This window comes from Anastrepha ludens, chromosome 5, assembly GCF_028408465.1.
Source record: "Anastrepha ludens isolate Willacy chromosome 5, idAnaLude1.1, whole genome shotgun sequence".
Classification (NCBI taxonomy): domain Eukaryota; kingdom Metazoa; phylum Arthropoda; class Insecta; order Diptera; family Tephritidae; genus Anastrepha; species Anastrepha ludens.
Genome location: NC_071501.1, coordinates 41,210,440 through 41,224,466, shown reverse-complemented (window position 1 = coordinate 41,224,466; position 14,027 = coordinate 41,210,440). Strand labels below are relative to the sequence as shown.

Here is a 14,027-nt window from a genome sequence, read left to right as displayed (position 1 = left end):
TCTATAATGCTGCGATACTCCCTGTTAATTTACAAAGCATGGCTACCACGACAGTAAAAAACGAAAATGAAAAATTTGAATTTGTAATGAGCTTACCGTTAGAATTTCACGGACAAATAGTATTGAAAAATAGGAGAAGCGTAGAATTATTGTGTATGTACACTAGTGCCAATTACTATAAACTCTCTTGTTTTTCTTAAATTTTGTATTTGTATTTTTATATATTTTCATAATTAACTAGTTGTAAAAAAATCAATTCTGATAACAAATTATGAGCTCACAACATTTATTTTTACTAATCTGTCCGCTTTCACTTGCATTTGGAAATTTGAGCTAATTTTTTGTCATTTAAGAGTATCCGACTCATCTTAACTGTGTAGTTTTTCATCAATGATTAGCACTTTCAATCATTTTTCGCGCCACCGAATACGCTCTTTGAGGAGTGGCCAAACATCAGACTGGCTCTCAGGGATTTTGAAGGAATTAGCTGACTTGTTGACGTCACATGGGATGTGACGGCGGTTTGTTTACGAAAAATCTGAGATTGTATTGGAGATGTACGAAAAAACCAACACAGTCTTCACTCATTTCACTAACGACTGATTTGACGAGTGTGTGAAATGAGCGGGCAGAATTTTGTTGCGGAATCCTCGATGACGTGACAGCCGAAGTTACTCTCAAAATTTTGCTTCGGATGTCTAAATCTTGTAATCTATCATCCTTGAGTTGTTTGGTTTTATGAACGCCACTCAGTAGGGGCGTTAAGATGTTTGGTAAAGCTCAGATTAATGCTCAGAAAAACAGAAAGCGCATTTAAGCCAGCAACTAAACTAAAAGTTGAAATTTTTTAACCGAGTTGCGCTAATATTCTCCTCACCTGTAAATATACAGCAAGTAGCGCCTTCATTCATTTGGCACTTTCGTGGATCTCTCAAAGGGACAATGGTAAACTGCTCACGTACAACCCAGGTAGTTGCGCCATAGACGTAATCATAAGAGACGGGCCATAAGGCTCAATAAATTTGAGAAATAGTTGTTTTGCTATACCATATTGGAGGCTTTCCTCTTCCTCTGCTATTACCAGCTGGTACCGCATCGAATACTTTCAGAATCGCCAGCGGAGACGTTGGATTTTTATTCGTTGCGCTATGTCTATGTCGTCGTAAAGCTCATACAGCTCATTGTTTCATCGCCTATGATAGTCGCCGCCACCAGTGTTCAAAGTTCCAAAAATCTTCCTCTTAATCTTTCTCTCAAACAATCCAGGGAACGCATTATCGGATATTGTCATCGTGCAAGGTTTTGCAATAAGATGGCCATAACGAGAGCCTTATAAAGTGTTAGTTTTGTTCGTCGAGAGAGGGCTTTACTACTCAATTGCATGCTTAGTCCAAATTAGCACTTCTCCGTTTGATTTTAAGGCTGAATAAATGATTAGTAAGTTTATTGAACACATTTTTTGTCGAAATATAGCACCAATTGTGTTTGCGTTGGAGTAGAAAGTTCGTGAGACTAGCCTGCTAGTGGGTAACAGAGTGATTGTCTGTCGTCGTAGTGTGTGTGTAGCGATGAAAATGTCGTTGTTATAAATGAGAGTGTGAGAAATTCCAAGCCCAAAAGTATCAACTCGCCAAAGATATCACGTCAGACGCACCGATTTGGAAAAAAAATTGCTTAAAGATCTCAAATTTCTGTCTTATAACACTTAAAATACAGCTATGGAAGGCAATCGATTACGCACTTCGTTTCGCTCTTCAGTTTCAGCTATATAGCATCACAGGGTTTATCTAAAATAAATTTTTCGGACGAGCTGCAGTTTTAGATCCATAATCCATGTTTCCGAACCGTTTTTACTTGATTATCAAGAAACCGCAGAGAGTGACCGCTTAGTGCCGCTTTGTTGGGGATGTCATCACTGCCGAATTTATTTTTCAAAAATTCTACTTTGTAAGCCATCTCTGTCAAGGGTGATCAGTACAGAGATGTGAATATCGACCATGTGTGGGGCGAAACTGAGGGAGTGCATCTTTTAATTTTTGTTTTCAGCAGTTGGCTAAGTAGGATGTCAGCTGGCACGGTGGTTATTTAACCAGGTGAAATTTTGTTAATGTGTCTTGAAAGATCGACACGTGTACTAAGCGAAGCTGTGCAGGTTCTCACAGTTCATTTAAGGCTATATCTAAGCTATAAAAAATATTTTAAATGATTTTATTCAAACAACTCTAATTTGTATCATCCTTTTTCAACAGAATTTATTTGATAGATGAATGGATGTTTGTATGTATGTATATCTATGCTATTATAAATTAATCTGGTAGGTACTACAATTCAGCTTGTAAAATTAATATATAATCTGTGTTCGGTCTTAGCATTACATGCACATCAAAATATTTATTCAACGAACTGCTCTGATTTTTTTACAGTGCGGCATTTACGCTCCATTTCTCCATTTCTAATCTTTGCTAATGAAGTCGAATGTGGCATGCAGGCGTATCTATTGCATTCTACCTACGACGTGCCAAGTATTTGCGTATAATTTTTCTTAATGCTTTGTCGAGTTAAGAAACCTTTCAAATGTGAAAACTTACAAGATTTTTGCCACTGAGCCATAGAAATGTAGAGCCCGTCGTGCTTCACCAGCCAATATCTTTCAATGTTTTTTTTTGTGCAAAGCGGGCTATTCATTATAAACTCATTCGAATGTTTGGCTAACAGATACTAGGAAATATATGTATATGTATGAGTGTATTTACAGTCTCTATCTATTGAACTATGACCGATGAAATTTGAGCAGCTGGAATTATAATTTTTTTTACAAATTCAGCTACTTAAATGGCGATTTCCCGCACCACTAACAAAAAAATATCAGTTTTACTGCTATATTTTAACTTAAGTAGCTCAATTTTTATAAAAAACTAAAATTCAAGCCCGACTGACAGGTGTCCAGAGTGTACTTAATTATGGAGGGAACACTACGAACTTGTGAAATAGTGACTGTGGCGCATGTCAATGTGAAGAACCCGATACCCCAATCGTTGACGACGGAACTGTCGTTCCGCTACCCGACCATGACGAGGTGAGAATAGCGATCAATAAGCTTCTAGCGAGCGCATTGTGCAAATGGCTGAAGCCCACCATCAACTAACTGATCGAACCTTATCAGTGTGGCTTTAGACCTGGAAAATCCACAATCGACCAAATATTTATAATACGCAAAATCTTGGAAAAAACCCATGAAAGGGGTCGACACACACCATTTTTGCGTCGACTTCAAAGCTTCATTCGACAGTATGAAAAGGAGTTGCCTATATGCCACTATGTCTGAATTAGGTATCCCAGCAAAATTAATACTACTATGCAAATTGACGTTGCTCAATACCAGGAGCGCCGTCAGAATTGGGAAAGTCTATCCGAGCCGTTTGATACCAAACGAGGTTTCAGACAAGATGACTTCTTTAACCTGACATACTGACATCATCGGCCTTAAAAACCGCGATGCTACTGCTGTCTTTCCCAAACTGGATAAAGAGGCAAAGCGAATGGGTCTGGTGGTGAACAAAACTACCTGTAAGTACCTCCTATCATCAAACAAACAGTCGGCGCACTCGTGTATGGGCACCCACGTCGCTGTTGAAAGTAATGATTTCGAGGTTGTAAGAGACTTCTTTTATTTAGGAACTAATGTTAACACCGATAAGAAAGTCGGTCTTGAAATCCAACGTCTCTCTTGCCAACAAGTGTTACTTTGGACTACGTAGGCAATTGAGTAGTAAAGTTCTCTCTCGACGAACAAAATTAACAATCTTCATGACTCTCATCGTGACCATCCTAACGTATGGCGCAGAAGCTTGGACAATCACAATATCCGATGAGGTGTCTCTTGGAGTGTTTGAGAGAAAGATTCTGCGGAAGATTTGTGGACCTCTGTACGTCAGTAACGGCGAGTATCGCAGGCGATGGAACGATGAGCTGTTTGAGCTTTGTTCAAGCAAACAATTTTGTAAATGTCTGGCACCTTACGGTTGTTATTTTATCTGTCGATAGTTCAAATTCCAAACGCTAGATGAGCTGACTGCAGAATATGGGTTGTGGCCTATATCAGAACCGTTAACTGACTCTCAGCAATTTTGAAGGAACCAGCTGATTTGCTGACTTAACCGGTGTTATGATAGGAGTTTGTTCACGAAAAAACTGAGATTTTATTGGTGATATACGAAAAAAAAAAATTAACGCAGCCTTCTTCTTCTTCTTAATTGGCGCGATAACCGCTTACGCGATTTTGGCCGAGTTTAACAAAGCGCGCCAGTCGTTTCTTTCTCGTGCTAACCGGTGCCAATTGGACACACCAAGTGAAGCCAAGTCCTTCTCCACCTGATCTTTCCAACGCAGAGGAGGCCTTCCTCTTCCTCTGCTACCACCAGCTGGTACCGCATCGAATACTTTCAAAGCCGGAGCGTTTGTATCCATTCGGACGACATGACCCAGCCAACGAAGCCGCTGGATCTTTATTCGCTGCGCTATGTCTATGTCGTCGTAAAGCTCATACAGCTCATCGTTCCATCGTCTGCGATATTCGCCGTTGCCAACGTGCAAAGGTCCAAAAATCTTACGCAGAATCTTTCTCTCGAACACTCCAACCGTCGCTTCATCGGATGTTGTCATCGTCCAAGCTTCTGCGCCATACGTTAGGACGGGCATGATGAGAGTCTTGTAGAGTGTTAGTTTTGTTCGTCGAGAGAGGACTTTACTGCTCAGTTGCCTACTTAGTCCAAAGTAGCACTTGTTGGCAAGAGAGATTCTACGTTGGATTTCAAGGCTGACATTGTTATCGGTGTTAATGCTGGTTCCTAAATAAACGAAGTCTTTTACAACCTCAAAATTATAACTGTCAACAGTGACGTGAGTGCCGATACGCGAGTGCGCCGACTGTTTGTTTGAAGACAGGAGGTACTTCGTTTTGACCTCGTTCACCACCAAACCCATTCGCTTTGCCTCTTTATCCAGTTTGGAGAAGGCAGAACTCACAGCGCGGTTGTTAAGGCCGATGATGTCAATATCATCGGCATACGCCAACAATTGTACGCTCTTATAAAATATTGTGCCTGAGCGATTAAGTTCTGCGGCTCGTACGATGCTCTCCAACATCAGGTTAAAGAAGTCACACGACAGCGAGTCACCCTGTCTGAAACCTCGTTTGGTATCAAACGGCTCGGAGAGGTCCTTCCCAATTCTGACGGTGCTGCTGGTATTGAGCAACGTCATCTTACACAGCCGTATTAGTTTTGCGGGGATACCAAATTCAGACATAGCGGCATACAGGTAACTCCTTTCCGTACTGTCGAATGCAGCTTTGAAGTCGACGAAAAGATGGTGTGTGTCGATTCTCCTTTCATGGGTCTTTTCCAAGATTTGACGTATTGTGAATATTTGGTCGATGGTAGACTTTCCAGGTCTGAAGCCACACTGATAAGGTCCAATCAGTTGGTTGACGGTGGGCTTCAGCCTTTCACACAATACGCTCGCTAGGACCTTATAGGCGATATTTAGAAGACTAATCCCGCGGTAATTGGCACAAATTGCAGGATCGCCCTTCTTATGGATTGGGCAGAGCACACTTAAATTCCAATCGGCAGGCATGCTTTCATCCGACCATATTTTGCATAGGAGCTGATGCATGCACCTTACCAGCTCCTCGCCGCCATGTTTGAATAGCTCAGCCGGCAGTCCGTCGGCGCCCGCGGCTTTGTTGTTCTTTAGCCGTGATATTGCTATTCTCACCTCGTCATGGTCGGGTAACGGAACGACAATTCCGTCGTCAACGATTGGGGTATCGGGATCTTCACATTCTCTATGACATGCGCAGCTGTCCCCGTTTAACAGGTTCGAGAAGTGTTCCCTCCATAATTTAAGATTGCTCTGTACGTCAGTCACCAGATCGCCGTCTTTGTTCTTACAGGAAAACGCCCCGGTCTTAAAACCTTCTGTAAGCCGCCGAACTTTCTGGTAGAATTTTCGGGCGTTGTTCCTATTGGCCAGCATCTCAAGCTCCTCGCACTCACGTATTTCGGTCTCTCGTTTCTTCTGTCGGATAATACGTCTCTCTTCCTTTTTCAGCTCTCTGTAGCGATCTCACATGGCTCGCGTTGCGCCCGATCGCAGCGTGGCTCTATAGGCAGCATCCTTTTTTTCTGCGGCAGCATGACATTCCTCGTCGTACCAATTGTTTTTTCGGGCTCGCCGGAATCCGATTTCTTCTTCGGCGGCGGTACGTAGGGAGCGAGAAATGTTGCTCCATTGCTCGCGCATGCCGGTTTGTTGGGCAGTGCTCTCCGAGAGCAGGAGTGAGAGTCGAGTGGCGAATCTTCTGGCTGTCTGTTGTGATTGCAGCTTTTCGATGTCGAACATTCTTTGCGCAGGTAGATGTACGTTTTTTGCTGCACAGAGGCGGGTGCGCAGTTTGGCTGCAACAAGGTAATGATCCGAGTCGATGTTGGGTCCTCGGATCGTACGTACATCTAATACACTAGAAGCGTGTCTTCCATCTATCACAACATGATCGATCTGGTTTCGCGTTTTTCGATCAGGAGACAGCCAGGTAGCTTGGTGGATTTTTTTATGCTGGAATCTGGTGCTGCAGACTACCATGTTTCGGGCCCCGGCGAAGTCGATCAGCCTCTGTCCGTTACCGGATGTTTCGTTGTGCAGGCTGAATTTTCCGACTGTGGGACCAAAAATTCCCTCCTTGCCCACCCTGGCGTTGAAGTCGCCAAGCACGATTTTTATGTCGTGGCGGGGGCAGCGCTCATAGGACCGTTCCAAGCGCTCATAGAAGGAATCTTTGGTCGCATCGTCCTTCTCTTCCGTCGGGGCGTGGGCGCAAATTAGCGATATGTTAAAAAAACGCGCTTTGATGCGGATTGTTGCGAGACGCTCGTCCACCGAAGTGAACGACAGTACTTGGCGACGAAGTCTCTCTCCCACAACAAATCCGACACCGAATTACAATTAACGCAGCCTACGCTCACTTAATTCGTTGCCGTTTGAACAACGACTTTCTGGACGATACGTGTGAAATGAACAAGCAGAATTCTGCTGCCAAATCCCCAATAATATGTCAGTTGAAGTTTCTCTCACCATTTTGTTTCGGATGCCCAAACCTTGTAATCTATTATCCTTGGGTGGGCCATCTCAATATCCCTGTAGGGGGCAATAAACTCTTTATCACTTAAAAATTCTTTATATTTATTGTTTTTTTAATCCGAATTTTTAATAAAAATTACCTTGCTCTTTTTTTTCGGCATCAGGTGTGATAATTTTTGGTTTTTCGCTGCACGCTACAAAACTAGCCATTTTCATAAAAGCATTCTAGCTGATTGATATTCCGCTAACGGCGTTCATTATTAGATCTTGGGTTGTAATGATTGCCCAGAGAGACGGCCTTCTTGGAGGAAAGAAGTTTGGTTCGTCCTTTGTGATACCATAGCAAGAGGGGAAAAGAGATGAAGAAAAAACAATAGCACGAAAAGGAGATGGGTGTGGAGGGTTGAGTGTTTGTGAACTATGAACGGTGACTAATTTGGGGTTGTGCTAGCCGTTTTATGCTGCTGATGAAGTTCATCAGATTTTTTATATCAAGACCTGCTATGTCAGCAAGCGCAGAAAAAAAGTGAGAACCAAGATGCTCAAATCTTAGTCACGCGAGAGCGGGGCAGCTAAAGAGCAGGTGCTAAGATGATTCCTCCTCATCCTCCATACAGCTGCCGCGAAAAGGACTTGAAGTAATTCCGAGTCTCATGGCATGTATACGCCGCGTATAGTGGCCCATGAGGATGCCCACAAAATTTGAGAGCTGAGATTTGGTCATGCTCAGAATATCCCTAGAACGTCGCCGATCCAAACATGGCCAAAAGGATTTCGCGACCTTACACGTTCGTGTACTTGCCCAGCGCTCGCTGAGTTGGTGCAAAGCCCATCCATCCAGGAGTAGAGCGCAGGCTGTTAAGGGATCCCCATCCTCTCCTTTCGCGGGCACACTACCTCACAGGTCCCTTGTCTGGCCAGCTCGTCAGCTTCGCTGTTCATTATTACTTCAAAACTATTTCGCTTCACTCCACTACCAATAAATCAGTTTTCAACCATTTAAGTTCATTAAGAAATAATTTAACAATCAAGCTAGACATAAATTGCAGAAGGAACAGTCAACGGTCATAAATCAGTGGCAATCGGCTGTACTCGTTTGTATAAATGACATATATGTACTTATATATAGCATCAGTATGCGTGACATGTGTATACATTTATTTTCATATATGTCTGTAATTAGGTGCATTTTACCTTACGAGTTTTCTTGCAAATGTTTCTCGCTGCGAATTAGCACATGAAAATTGACTTAAACTCTAATTTGCATGCTCACGATATTTAAAAGCGCTGTACTTATTGAACACTTTTTGGTTAACTAATAATTTGTTTTTACACCCATATTTTTCATGTCAATTTTGTTTATTAGTGCTAAAATTTCACACTTTGAAAAGCTTCATTCATTTATAAAAAAAATATAATTACCCAGAATACGTTATATATTCTTTATATGTATGTGTATATGTGTTAAAAATATTGTGTTAAATGAGCAAAACAATGAAATTTGCTGTTTGATTCGAATGTCAAAATAACAGTTTCCATTTATTCGTTATTGCTGCATGAATGACGATTTGCATTCCTTTCCTCAGCACCCCTTTGAGTTTATGTAAAAATAATTCAATGAAATAGTTGGCATTATTAATGCGCAATGAATATTTCCTAAAAAATAATTATTTAAATTTTAAAATCAAGACATTTACGACTTGTGATGAATTACAAAACCCACTATCACCCAATATAGGGTGTGAAAAATCATACAAACGTTAGCTTAAATGTTTTGATCAAAATTTGAAGCGTTATTGTGCCCTGTTGTTTTTAATTATTCTTCAAATAATAGTCATTCTTTATATAGTGAAACCTCCCTTGGGCGAACACTCATCGACAGTCAATTTTTGTCTGCCCAAGAGAGGTGTCTGCCCTGCTTTAGAACGTTGTAACTTTTTAATTAATTGAATACGAATACAAATATGATTTTGAACGTTACGTAATTTATATTGAAAGTTTAATATTTCTCAAGTTTTTAGTAAAAAAGATGCAACCCATGTGTTCTTGTTTTTTTAGATAAATGTAGATACTACATTTGCACATCTGCATTTACTTGTCCTATGAGGCCCATTCGGTTCAACAACTGTTTATGTACCAGTATTCCGAACAGTGTCATAAATTAATTAAAAATTGACAATGAAATAAACAAACAACAATGGTGAAAATAGCGATGGGAAGAAAAATATTTGGATAAGAATAAAGATAGTATATGAGTCTACCACGTCTAAAATAACATTTTCGGAAAACGACCTGATAATATTGTATTTTTTGATTCGATAGTTGAGAAGAAAATACCTACATACATACATAAGCTCGATGTACAGTATTGAGAGGTACGGCCAACATCAGACTGTTAACCGGCTCTCAGCGAGTTTGAAGGAATCAGCTGATAGGCTGACGTATCCGGGGTTATGACAGCGGGTTGTTTACGAAAAAACTGAGATGGAAAGCAACACAGGCGACGCTCATATTAGTTCGTTGACGTCTCGTTCGAAATGTGGGTTGCAAGTAAGCAACCTGTCTGTCTAATAGAAGCGTAACCGCCAGAACTTAGCAAATATTTGACCAATTCGATTCTAACAATCTGCATTGTATGGGCTTATAATATGCAATATATTCAATAAAATGTACAATAGAGTTACCACTGTTAGCTATAATAGCTTCACATCTTCGTGTTATACTTCGTGTTAACCCTTTCCGGTAAAATGAGGAGTCTAGCTCGTCATTGGTTTTTCATGCCATATCGCACAATGACGACCTACACTCGCCATGCACACTGTTGAATATGATAATTAATTTAGTTTAAAATTTTTAGTGTACTGAATTGGGCAACACCTTTTTTACTTGTGGAAATATCACAGATCCCTATCACATAGTGTTTACCGTTAAAATTTCTTGGTACAAGTCACGGGCGAATTGTTGTTAGTCTGTAAGACTTCAGGCTTAAAAAGATAATGTGAGCATCGGCCAATATACATATATTTCTATAAAGGAAAAACGTGTTGTATATACCATAATGGATAAGAGTTTTGCAGACTATGAAGGTCAAGGTGATTGGAGCGATTATGAAGAATCAGAAGAAATAAGTGTACCTGATACTGATAATGAAGATAATGACATTGAAATATTACCAAGAAAGCGAAAACTTGCTAGGCGACTAATTAGTGATGATGCACTTTTTTTCATTAGTAGATAAATCATACCAGAAGAGGTTAATTTCTGCGCAAGACTTAGAGGTAATCGGCTCCAAATCAATCTAATTTGCTTTGATAACTGTTTGAACGTCCATATTTGCTTTCCGTTGAATTTTGCTTAACTATTGCCGAAACATTTTCAACAGGTTTAGTATTATGTGACTGGGAAGACCAATCCAACATTTTAACCCCATTTTGCTGTTTCAACTGTCTACACCTTCGGCTTCTATACTTGGGATCGTTGTTCTCTTGTAAAATCCAAGGTTATAGCTAGCTCTTCCAAAGATTTTCGCAGCTGATGGTAGTAATGCCTTTTGGAGAAGCATGCCCACAGATTAACCTTAACTGGGTGCTTGACATTTCGTTCAAGTTGTCAGTAGTTCAGCAGGACCGATGTTTGTAACTATTCGATTCAAAAGGAAGAGTCATCCGTTAATATTACGTTTGAATTTGCATTTGCCCAAGGAAGTCCCTTTTCTATGTCCGATAATGAGAAGAGCGGTTTTTTAATGTGGTGGAATTTCAAGTGTTCTACACGTAATCGTCCTCGAATCGTGTCTTTGGACACATCGGTAATACCCCTCTACCATAAAACTGTTTCAGTTTCACCCAACGATAAGTATGGCTTTGCCACAAACAAATCAATGATCTTCTGATCTTGCTTTGGAGAACGATTTTTCTTCTTCTAATACATATTTTGCTGCAGAGGCACGTGAGGCTTGGATGATGACAACGTCCGATGAGGCGTCCCTTGGAGAGTTTGAGAGAAAAATTCTGCAATGGCGAATATCGCAGGCGATGGAACGATGAGCTGTATGCGCTTTACGACGACATAGACATAGCGCAGCGAATAAAGATCCAGCGGCTGTGTTGGCTGGGTCATGTCGTCCGAATGGATGTAAATACTCCGGCTGTAAAAGTATTCGATGCGGTACCAGCTGGTGGTAGCAGAGAAAGAGGAAGGCCTACTCTGCGTTGGAAAGATTAGGGGAAGAGAGACTTGGTTTCACTTGGTGTGTCCAGCTGACGCCGACTGGTATGAGAAGGAAGTGACTGGTGCGCTTTGTTCAACTCGACCAAAATCGGGTTAGCGGTTATCGCGTCAATTAAGAAGAATAAAAAGAGGCACGTAACATTTTTGGACCTTTAGGGTGTGCATACAGGAACACTACTTCAAATCGTTTTTCATACGCGGACCTCATTTGGTAAAAACAACGCACGCTTTCTACATTTCTCACAAAGCTCCTAGCAAATATGGCTATCGCTCAAAAAACTGGCTTAACTCACTATTTTACAGAAAATGTAATTTAAGGCAGCTCTATTCCCGCGTTGCCAAGATATATTTATTTATATTGCTTCATCTATTCGCCACTTTCAGAATAAGTATATTATTTTATTCGAAAAAGATGCTCTCACTCTTTCATTAGTCTCGCTATTTAATAGCCACACCTCGCTTGATGTTGACTTTTATTATTTCTTAATTCTGGACTTGAAAGACTTCTGGACTCGGCATTTTTAATACGAACTAAAATATATTCCAAGGTATGATTACGCTAGGTAATAATTTTTAATAAATATGGCTTTTTATTCCAAGGAATTGTCGATTAGCGCCACGCCGATTTCATCCGTTCGAGTGAATGTGAAATTCAATATGCATACAGATGTATGTAGGTATGCATATAAAAAAAAACAGAATCATGTTCAATCTAAATTTGATGGGTTTTCATTAACCTGAATGAAACTAATGCAGTATTTTCAGGTTATTTATAATATATGCAGATGTATGTATGCATGCATGCATATCGAACGCCAAATGGTTTGGTGTCTTTCACTACAGGCTTACAAATTTGAATGCAATGCACTCTAATATATGCACACTCACCTATACATGCGTAAGTGCATTAAAATGCAGTTAAACTCGTAACAAGTAAAGTTCAGCAAACTCAGTTACGTTTGATGACTCTCAAAGATGTTAATATAATTGAATTAATTCTGTTGCTTTTGCTTCCGTGATTCAACACAAAGAATGTAGCGATAAGAATAAGTGCTCGCATTACATTCGTATCCATTTGACCTCATTATCTGAAGTTTAGCCTTCAATTTCTTGTTTTGTGCCATGTAGCATCAATTATTTAGTCATAAGTTATAAGAAAAGGTTTTCTTTGCCCACATCTACAGCTTCTACTAAATGTGTCTTAAAATCTGTTAAATTTCTATTTTGAATTTTTTCATGCAGAAATTTTCTCTTCTCAGGCGCCTTGCTGTCTTACCATTTCATTTTCAAAATGGCATCAAACCAATCTGGTTGCTGTATTCGCGCATGCAAATGGTGCAGCCAAATGAAAATTGAGCTGTCAAACTACGAAATGACAGCTGACGTTAAGGCAATGAAGGCAAGAAATTCGATAAGACAGATATGTGTTAACAGTGAAATTCGCGCTCTGCTCCTGTCAGAGGTTTTTTTAACATAATCTATAGAAGGTTTAGATATGGGGCTTAACGCATACCTGTAACTATAAGCGTTTTCGGGAGAGTAACTTAGCCACGCTTTTAGTCACGATTTACAGGATTTAGTATACATTTTTCTACCAGCTAAATCTTGTTAAGTGTTAAACATTGTACAAAATAATGAGTAAAAACACTCTTCTTCTTCCTCTCGTCTTTTGTGGCAGGCACTGTCCTTGTGTGATGATGTCTTTTTTTGTTTTTGCTTTTAAGTCAGATCCATTCTTTATCTCGATGTCGGAAACTCATTAATTTGCTGTAAGACAGGCCTAACAAAAGAGCGAAGTCGTGCCTAGCTAGCCTTGGACGTTCACATAAGTAGTGGAATAGACTTTCCTTCACCGCTTCCGCTTGACAACTTTGAAGGGGAGGTTGAGTCTGGCTGCGTGATTCTCAACCTTCCAATGACCTGTAAGAGTTGCAGTGATGCGTGTAATGTTTGATAGAGAGTATCTTAACAGGTGATTCGTCCTTTGGACGGCCATATGTTTTTGTTGTAATACATATAGTTAATTGCTTCCCACTTCTTTCGGCTAAAGCATGGTGTTAAAAAATGTTTCTTGAGTATAAAAATATAGCAGTTTTATTAAATGATGAAAAACAGCTACTTTGAAAAATCATGCATAAACGTGGTATGAAAATTTAGAACGATGTGTCATGTCACATCAAAGATATCATAACACATTTTTTTGGCTTGAATTTCCAATAACATATTTTTCTTCTTTTTTACAGAGGAGCACCCGAATACATATGAACGTATTGTAGACATATTTGGTTTCTGCAGGTAATTGATATATTTTTAGAAACTCATTCCTAGAATTCCTTCCGAGTAAATGAAAAGATTTAAGTGATACTAAGTGGACGAGTAAACAACTAAATGAATTTATTGGCTGTGCAAAATGTACATATGCTTGAGCATTGAAATATCATTAGCCTTATTAGTACAGTAAATTTGGAAAAATATCTCTAAATATGAAATTTCAATATCATATATTTGCACCAAATAAATAAGTATGCACACGCATACACACGTAAGTATGTCCGTTTACAAAAAAAAAATACAAAAATTTACTTAATGCTTAAAATTGGCCTTGACGATATGACAATATTTGGGAATCACCTACTTTTTTAAGCAGAAAAACTATC

At 39.9% G+C, this 14,027-nt stretch overlaps 1 protein-coding gene across 3 annotated transcripts in view; it reads left to right on the top strand.

Moving 5' to 3' along the window:
- LOC128864424 (solute carrier organic anion transporter family member 5A1) overlaps positions 1-14,027 on the top strand; it is a 123,273-nt gene that overhangs the window by 40,452 nt on the left and 68,794 nt on the right. For all 3 annotated transcript variants that reach the window (XM_054104075.1, XM_054104076.1, XM_054104074.1), the window contains exon 2: positions 13,614-13,665. The gene's annotated coding sequence lies outside the window, so the exon portion shown is untranslated. The remainder of the gene's footprint in view (positions 1-13,613; positions 13,666-14,027) is intronic.